This window comes from Dryas octopetala, chromosome 4 (assembly GCF_963921425.1).
Source record: "Dryas octopetala chromosome 4, drDryOcto1.1, whole genome shotgun sequence".
NCBI lineage: Eukaryota > Viridiplantae > Streptophyta > Magnoliopsida > Rosales > Rosaceae > Dryas > Dryas octopetala.
Genome location: NC_141369.1, coordinates 19,309,699 through 19,319,516, shown reverse-complemented (window position 1 = coordinate 19,319,516; position 9,818 = coordinate 19,309,699). Strand labels below are relative to the sequence as shown.

The following is a 9,818-nucleotide window of genomic DNA, read 5'->3' as shown; positions in this document are numbered from 1 at the left end:
GTCCTTCACAATTGCGAAAAACTTCAACGAGATGCTATTATACTGATGTGGTGAATTTAACCGTTCAAATTTTATATATGAAAATAAAATTCTGTTTTTCAATTTCAACACATGATTTCATGATGTTTTTTTTTTTTTTAGTTAGGGGAGGAAGATTTGAATTTGGATGCAGAATAAGCAATTTTATGACCCTTTCAATTGGACTACCAACAATAAGAAGTTTCATGACATATTTTGAGTGATTATTTATAATAAAAGAATGAAAAATGAAAAATTTAATGTTATGCGTCTACTTAAAATGCCATATAAAGTGATATGAAATTGTTATATAAAAATATGGCAAGTATAATATTAATTGTTTCCAGTTTTAGTTGTTGCTGTTTTCTATCTTAGTTTTTGGTTTCTGCTTGTTAGTTTTGATTCTGGTATGCTTGAATTGTTTTCATTGAGCCCGCTTGGCTGTTTCAATGAAATCCTTCATTCCATGGCCAAAAAAAAGATTAACCCACATATGCTGTGAGCTAAAATGTTCCTTTTATTTTTGCACCAAACATATCATTTGCACATAATTTATAAAATAAAAATTCACTTAATTATGATATTTATAAAATCACACAAGAAGAATTGTCACAATAAAAAGTATATTTGTGCAGTGGTTACTGTATGTGTTTTTTTTTTTCTTTCTAAACCATTTGGCAGCATCAATAAGAAGTGTTTAGTACCTAGAGCGGGTGGGCAAAAAGGCGGGACAACCCGACAACCTGACCCAAACCCGACTAAAATGCATAAACTGGTTCGGTGGTATAGATGAAGCTAATGGCAGTCGGTGCAATACCAACTCGATAACTGGTTTTCACCGGGTTGTATATATACTAACCCACAAAAACCGACCCGACCCGAAGTATTATAATTTAAATAAATAAACATAAAAATTTCCACATGTCATCGTATCATTGGTAAAAGTTATGCTACCATACACCCTACTACACATGATCTGAACCCAATTAGTGACTAAAAAACCCTAGGTCCCTATCTTTTCTCACTCTGTCACTCACTTCATTCAGCTGTTCCCTTCTCTGTCTCTGTAAGTCTCACTCTCTCAAAGTTTCAAACCCTATCTCTCTGTCACAGTCTCCCAAATCCATCGTCTTCAACCTTCTGTCCCACCACCACATCATCTAACCTCTGTATTTCTGATCGCTTAGGGTAGTGTGCAACTCTTACAAATTGGAAATCAATAGGGGTCATTACAGGTAATAGTGTAAGGCTTTTAACCCAACTAAATTAGTTCCATTGTTGGAATGGTGCTATCCTATAACTTATAAGTTAATAGAGTTCCAGAGTTCCACTGTAGACAATAGAGACATGAATGCATTACATATATAGAGACACAGCTTTTTCACTTTCTTCCTTCTTTTCCATGTGACACAGAGCAAAGGATCGATTATTAAGTTCCATCTCGATTATGAATGGCTTGGGGAGAACCCCCAAATCTGCTCTTTTATGGTGTTATTGAAACTAAGTATTCAGTCTTCCAAGTTTAGGCAGTCAAATTTAGATTTATTACTTTGTATTGGCCATGCTTCCACTATGCTCAAGCTCTCCTTTTTTTTTTCCTCTTTGAAATATTGTGAAATATTTTGTTTGGTTGGTTGTTTATTGCACTTTTCAAATCGTTTATTGCATTTTAGTTTTCACTTTTCAAGGGATTTTTTACTTTTGGATTTGCTTTCAGTTTGGCTTACTCTAGCATGATTACTGATTAGCATAAAGGTTTTTCGGGGTTTTATACTTGATTTTTCTTAATTTCTTTAATGAGGACTGGACTTAGTTTTTAAAATCATTGTAATTGTTGGTTCTTTGCAGGCTTGGAAACATCCCAAAAAAGATTAGGGAGCTGCTGGTGGTTGGCTAAGGGGTTCATTGGTGTTGGTTTTTAAGTAAGTACTATTCCATACTTAGTATCATTAGAATTAGATATCTAAGTGCTTAAAGAAATAATGTGTGTGTGTGTATCTGTGTCTTACAGAATTGACTGCATAGGATATATGCTAGAGCATGTTTTTAACATTGTAGTTTCTCTCATCAGAATTTCTGCACAGAGCTGCTGACCTCACACTAGTGCCATCAGCTGCAATCAGTAGGGATCTCCTAGAAGCTAGGGTGGCAGCAGGTGAATATAAATTCTGATTTTTAACAGTAGTGCTTTGACTCATTTTTCTGTACCGTACCTTTAATTTTTTTTTTTCCTGTCAATATAGTAGATTCATTTGATGTCTCAAATTGCCTTTGCAAATTCATGACTGAACAGAAAAAATGTGTCCATTCAGCACTACTTTTGAATTAACCTCCTTTTTTTATTGCTTATTTCCAGCTAATACAATCCGACTTTGGAATAAGGGTGTTGATTCGGAAAGCTTCCATCCCCGCTTCCATTCTCATGAAATTCGTTTAAGACTGAGGTAGCCCCTTTATTTGTCAATTTGTGTCTTTCACTTTCCCATGGAGTTGAAAATTTTCTTAATTCGTATATGTTGTCCTGAACAGTGATGGTGAACCTGAGAAACCTTTAATTGTTCGTGTTGGAAGACTTGAAGTGGAGAAGAGTTTGCATTTTCTTAAAAGGTAGTGTGCAACTCTTACAAATTGGAAATCAATAGGGGTCATTTCTTTTTATTGAAGAGGTAATAGTGTAAGGCTTTTAACCCAACTAAATTAGTTCCATTGTTGGAATGGTGCTATCCTAAAACTTATAAGTTATAGAGTTCCAAACTCTGTAGACAATAGAGACATGCATGCATTACATATATGGATTTCCAGAGTTCATGATGATGATGATTTTGTTTCTCCAAACATACGCACAACTTTTTCACTTTCTTCCTTCTTTTCCATGTGACACAGCAAAGGATCAATTATTAAGCTCCATCTCGATTATGAATGGCTTGGGGAGAGCCCCCACATATGCTCTTTTATGGTGTTATTGAAACTAAGTATTCAGTCTTCCAAGTTTAGACAGTCAAATTTAGATTTATTACTTTGTATTGGCCATGCTTCCACTATGCTCAAGCTCACCTTTTTTTTCCTCTTTGAAATTTTGTGAAATATTTTGTTTGGTTGATTGTTTATTGCACTTTTCAAATTGTTTATTGCATTTTAGTTTTCACTTTTCAAGAGATTTTTTACTTTTGGATTTACTTTCAGTTTGGCTTACTCTAGCATGATTATTGATTAGCATAAAGATTTGTTGGGTTTTTATACTTAGATTTTTCTTAATTTCTTTAATGAGGACTGAACTTGTTTTTAAAATCATTGTAATGATTTGATTGGTTTGTAATATTGTGAATTAGTTTTTTGGTTGGTTGGTTTGTAATATTTGTTTTTAATGCAGATGGAATTCACTTTGGAACAACTTCTAATGGACCAAAGAATTCCTCTTTGGATAAACATAGATGGCCAACATTATCTACATTGGAAGTGGTGTGAATACCTGAGAGAAGTCATTGAACGCGTAAGGCGTAGAAGGGTTAATGGTCATTATCACGGAATTCTGCAGCTTGGTTTGATTGTTGTAAGGGAAGACACAGTCGTCTTACCAGACATAGACCCCAGCCACCAGGGATTTGACTTGGAGTATCGGATGCAATTCCAAACTTTTATCCAGGGCAGATTTCAACCCGATACTTTGGAGTATAATGACTTCCGGTGCAGAGTGCAGTCTTTGGCGAATCAGTTAGTAACTTCCTTTGTTTCTTAATGATTTGTAGTTAGTTGATTTAACTTTTTTTTTTTTTTTTTTTCAGCCAAGTTAGTTAATTTAACTTTAACTTGCTGATGGAATACCTTATTGGTCCAAATATTTTGTGCAGTGAATGGACTCCAATTTACTCGCATCCAGAGGTTTGCCATGCCAATCCTCGGACTTTGCAAACTACATTCTGTAGGCAAAGTCTGGAATGCAATGCGAAAACGTCTTGTACCATGGATGGTGGTATATGATTCAGTGTGTATGGCCTCATTTACAAGAAATAGGATATACAACCGAGCCCTGGACAAGTCCCAAGCCACAATGGATGCCAAGGATGCATGTAGTGGGTGCTGAAGACTTCTGGAATAACGAACCAGTGTTCCACAAAGTTTTCGAATTTAGTGCATATGGCAAAAACCCTTCTGATGAGATGAAGTTTATTCGAAATTGTATCATTCATGCCAATGAAGAACTCAAGAAATTTAAAATCAGTCTGGGTGATGCTATGGTGGTAGAGGGTAATGAACAGCTGCGCATTTGTTATCCTCTACCACCATAGCATCACCAAGACTGATTTTCAATTTCTTGAGTTCTTCATTGGCATGAATGCTACAATTTCGAATAAACTTCATCTCATCAGAAGGGTTGTTGCCATATGCACTAAATTCGAAAACTTTGTGGAACACTGGTTCGTTGTTATTCCGGAAGTCTTCAGTACCCACTACATGCATCCTTGGCATCCATTGTGGCTTGGGACTTGTCCAGGGCCGGTTGTATATCCTATTTCTTGTAAATGAGGCCATACACACTGAATCATATACCACCATCCATGGTACAAGACATTTTCGCATTGCATTCCAGACTTTGCCTACATAATGTAGTTTGCAAAGTCCGAGGATTGGCATGGCAAACCGAGAATGCGAGTAAATTTGAGTCCATTCATTGCACAAAATATTTGGACCAATAAGGTATTCCATCAGCAAGTTAAAGTTAAATTAACTAACTTGGCTGAAAAAAAAAAGAAAAAAAGTTAAATCAACTAACTACAAATCATTAAGAAACAAAGGAAGTTACTAACTGATTCGCCAAGGACTGCACTCTGCACCGGAAGTCATTATACTCCAAAGTATCGGGTTGAAATCTGCCTTGGATAAAAGTTTGGAATTGCGTCCGATACTCCAAAGTCAAATCCCTGGTGGCTGGGGTCTATGTCTGGTAAGACGACTGTGTCTCTCTTAGTACTTTCAATCTACATCATCCAAATGCACAAGAAGTAAATTTCTTAGATAGTCCCCGTAATACAGAGTCAAAAATTTAGAATTGTTTTGAATCTCTTAGTACTTTCAGTCTACATCATCCAAATGCACCAAAAAGTAAATCCCTTGTATGGTCCTCTATGAAGTCCCCTTTGAAAGTCACGACCCTGAAGAAGGTTACAGCTTTGTCTCTAATCTCTACATCATCCAAATGCACAAGAAGTAAATTTCTTAGATAGTCCCTGTAATACAGAGGCAAAAATATAGAATTGTTTTGAATGTCTTAGTAGATTCAATCTACATCATCCAAATGGTCCTCTATGAAACCCCTTCGAAATTCACGACCCTGAAGAAGGTCACAGCTTTGTCTCTAATCTCTAAACATTAATTAAGTGCGAGACATTCAAATGCTTCCAGTTAATTGTAAAACAGTGTGTATATTACTTAACATATATTTATAAAGGGTAAAAAAATAAGTTGGAAATGAATACTAGATGATAATGATTTGGTTGTAAAACAATCAATGTTTCTTCCATATGATAAAATTTGTTTAGGCTATGTTAACTTACTTTTGCCGGCCAACCAGATTTGTATCTAATCCAAAGGTACACAAAAAAACGTAGAGAGATGTTTTGGCATCTAGAAACAAATGATCTGTTAATATGCGCATTTTGTGTTGGGATATCTGCAACAGTGCAACACAAATCAAGATGTTGGGGGTTTGCAACACAAATTAAGCTGTTGGGGTAATGTTTTTGATCCTCTCCTGAGTTATTTATCTCACGGAACTTGTGACCATTGCCCTAGTTGAGCCCATACATGTGACCCGCTACTAGAAAAAGAATTGCAATAGCTAAATGATGATGTCGCGATTTGTGTTGCACTGTTACAGATATCCCAACATAGAATGCGCATATTAACGGATCGTTTGTTTCCAGATGCCAAAACATCTCTCTATGCTTTTTTATGTACTTTTGAATTGGATACAGATCTAGTTATCCGACAAAAGTAAGTTAACATAGCCTAAACAAATTTTATCATATGGAAGAAACATTGATTGTTTTACAACCAAATCATTATCATCTAGTATTTATTTCCAACTTATTCTTTTACCCTTTATAAATATGTGTTAAGTAATATACACACTATTTTACAATTAACTGGAAGCATTTGGATGTCTCGCCCTTAATTAATGTTTAGAGATTAGAGACAAAGCTGTGACCTTCTTAAGGGTCGTGAATTTCAAAGGGGCTTCATAGAGGACTATCCAAGGAATTTAGTCTTTGGTGCATTTGGATGATGTAGATTGAAACTACTAAGAGATTCAAAACAATTATATATTTTGCCTCTGTATTATGGGGACTATCTAAGAAATTTACTTCTTGTGCATTTGGATGATGTAGAGAATATTAGAGACAAAGCTGTAACCTTCTTTAGGGTCGTGAATTTCAAAGGGGGCTTCATAGAGGACCATCCAAGGGATTTACTTTTTGGTGCATTTGGATGATGTAGATTGAAAGTACTAAGAGATTCAAAACAATTATATATTTGACTCTGTATTACGGGGACTATCTAAGAAATTTACTTCTTGTGCATTTGGATGATGTAGATTGAAAGTACTAAGAGATTCAAAACATGTATTACAGGGGTTCATTACTTATGGTGCATTTGGATGATGTAGATTGAAAATTTAAATGCAAGAAAATATAATTACCTACCCAAACTAATTGAATTGATGGTTTCAATATATGCACAACTTAAAAAGATAATATTACCAACAAAAATTCTAATTTCAACATGCACAACTTAAGAAGATAATAAAGCTTTATCTACCACTTTGGGTAACTACAAAACATGGTTTCATAATTTAAACCATTCATCTTTTATCCTCATAAAAAAAATGTTTAATCAACTATTAATAAATTGTGCTGAAACAATTTATTAAATAAATTGTGATGATAATCTGATTAATTTTTTAAATAATAATCTTTAAATGGAGCCCAAGAAAATAAACAGTTCGTGCGATTTATGTAGTAGGGGTGGTAAGTGTCATATCTAACCAACCAATTATTGTATATATATGTGAGATCCTGCATTTAAGCTTATTTATGAGATGGGGTGAATGAGCCTAAATCTATATAGTTTTTAAACAATCTAAACCTGTCTATTTTTTAAACTTGTATTGGATTATCTTTGTAAAAAATTAGCCAAATCAGAAATCATTTAACTATCTAATTTTGATCAAACAAAATACCGAGTTTTGTCAAATATATTTGGTTGTCTATTTGTTTGATCAAAGTTAGATAAGATTTCCGATTTGACTAATTTTTTGCAAATATAATCTTTGAATAGAGACCTAAAGAATAGATGATTCATATCATTGAAATACTATATAAAAATATGATATTCAGTTATAGGAAATGAACACATGACATTAAGTTATTTTAGTTTGATTTAGAAAGTCTTTGTTTGTTTTGGTAAAAAATCTTCGTTAGAGAGGACTTAGGGTAGGCCAGTTGGCCAAGCAGTTGTGCTGCCCCCCACCTCACCGGGTTTCGATCCCCCCTCCCCCCTTTAGGCCTCTTTCTTTGGCCTCCCTTTGTAACCAAAAAAAAAAAAAAAATCTTCGTTAGATATTCATTTGTAATCCTAGACAAAAAAAAAAATTGAACAAAATGAAAAGAGTGAAAAGGAAAAAAGAAAATTGAAGAAAATATTATTATAGGTTAATAAATAATAATAGGTAGATGCGCGCAATTCGCTCATCGCACCCTGCTCACCATCCATCTTATACTCTAAATCAATATAATCTCCCTCACCCTATTATTAACATATATAAATATAAAAAAATACACTGAATTCATTTCATAATCATCATCATCGAACTATGTTAAGCACTTGCTTAGTGTTAGATATGACCTCAGTGAGCGAAACAAGTAAGAACTTCATTGTATATAGGTATAAAACGTGCAAAATTTAAGCAGGATATCAAATCGGGTGAGCAAGAGAGAGAGAGAGAGAGAGGGAAAGGGTGGTCACTGAAGGGACAGGGAGGGGGTGGGTCGGGGTTGTCACCGGAGCTGGACAACCGGAGCTGGACAGAGACAGAAAGGGAGATCAGAGAGAGAGAGAGGGATGGGGTGGTCGGTTGAAGGGAGTGGATGGTCAGTTAAAGAGAGGGATGTGGTCAGGGTGATGGAGGGGAGGGCTCAATGTGTGTGTGTGTGTGTGTTTTTTTTTTTTTTTTTTTGTCTGTTGATGGGGTGTGCAAAGAGAGAAATGAAGATGAACTTTGGGTGAGGGAGGGAGATAAGGGTCTTTTCACTTTAGTATTTTCTTTTTTTTAAGTGGGGTGTGCAAATAGCAGCACATTTAAAAAATAATATGATTGAGAATTGTACTAATTTTACATATCGTTATTAATTTTTGGACAGCCTATTAGCTGAAGCACTTAAGGCAATAATCTGAAAAATTAAATAAAATTAATATTATTCAGATTTTTTTTCTTTTTTAAATCATATTGTAAAATTCTCAAACCATTAGCTTCATTTTATTGCAGATGGTGGGAGGGAAGCAAAATCCTCAAATCACCAGCTTTGAGATTTTCTGGATCAAGTAGTAAATCCTCGAACATATTATTTTTTATTTTTTAAATAGTGGTGGAAGGGATTTTACCAATCATATTATTTTTTGGATTAAGAAAATAAAAAAATAATAGCCTCAGACCACCAGCAAATCCTTAAAATCAGATCTGGATTTGGATTCAATGAAGAAAAAGAAGAAGATGCAAAAATTGCAGACGTGGACTTTTCCGTAGACTTTATGTCGACCACTTTTGTTGAACATATTGTCCACCACATTGTTCACAACTTTTGTCAACCACTTTGTCCACCACCTTTTCAATTATGGGCATTTTGGTCTCAAAAAATGAAAAGAGGTTAGAAAAGTAAGTTTTGGGGCCTATAGGGTCAAAATAGCTTAAGTTTTGAGGCCATTATTTTTTTATTTGCTTGATTCAGAAAAAGTGGTGGACAAAGTGATCGACAAAGTGGCGAGTGCTATAGCATCTTGTTGACCAGAAAGTCCACCAAAAATTCAACCAGAAAGTCCACATTTGCAAACCCACTGTCCACCGAAAAGTGCTACACCACCATGTCCACTGAAAAGTCCATATCTGCAAACCCACTGTTTTAATTTTTGCATCTTCTTCTTCTTCTCCATTGAATCCAGAAAAGAAAAAAAAAACCGAGCAAGCTTTTATCTTGGTATATATCTCATTTAGTAAATAATTTTTAGGAGCTTAATAAACAAAGAAAAAAAGAAGCAACCCAATATCAACAATTTGATAATGTTAAACCCTCATATCAAAAAACCCAATCAATCAAATCTGAAAAATTTTCAGATTTGCAGCAACGCAATCAAAAAACCCTAATTTTTAGACTTGTGTGGCAAGAGAGGAGGTGAAGATAACCCTATCATTTCAAGAATACATTGTGTGATTTAGAAAACCACATGACAACTCATGTGCAGTGTACAACATAGGCCCTCAAATGTGACCATATCATGACTAGCTTCCAAGTTTTGATGCATGCCATCAGTCAGATTTTCATTCTCAGGAATCTCAGGTAACAAATGTCATGAACCACAGATGTAAAAAACAAGAAGAATACAATGGAGCTAAAGAAAACCATGCAATTGGGAGTTCAACCATACGATTATATATATATATATATATATATAACTGAAAGTACTTCATATCTAAATTTTCAACTACTTAAGAGTAGTTGAAAAATTGAGGTCACTAAACTGAACATCCT

General features: G+C 34.7%; 1 long non-coding RNA gene across 4 annotated transcripts; it reads left to right on the top strand.

Moving 5' to 3' along the window:
* Positions 1-1,052: 1,052 nt before the first annotated feature.
* On the top strand, positions 1,053-8,674 carry LOC147287749 (uncharacterized). Of its 4 annotated transcripts, XR_015122064.1 has the most exons (7): positions 1,060-1,253; positions 1,867-1,940; positions 2,090-2,173; positions 2,375-2,462; positions 2,548-2,625; positions 3,389-3,508; positions 8,561-8,674. It is a non-coding gene; the product is annotated as an uncharacterized LOC147287749 (long non-coding RNA). The 4 variants fall into 4 exon arrangements; XR_015122063.1 differs by lacking the exon at positions 8,561-8,674 and having other exon boundaries at positions 1,053-1,084; positions 3,389-3,585; XR_015122061.1 differs by lacking the exon at positions 8,561-8,674 and having other exon boundaries at positions 3,389-3,585.
* The last annotated feature ends 1,144 nt before the right edge of the window (positions 8,675-9,818 follow it).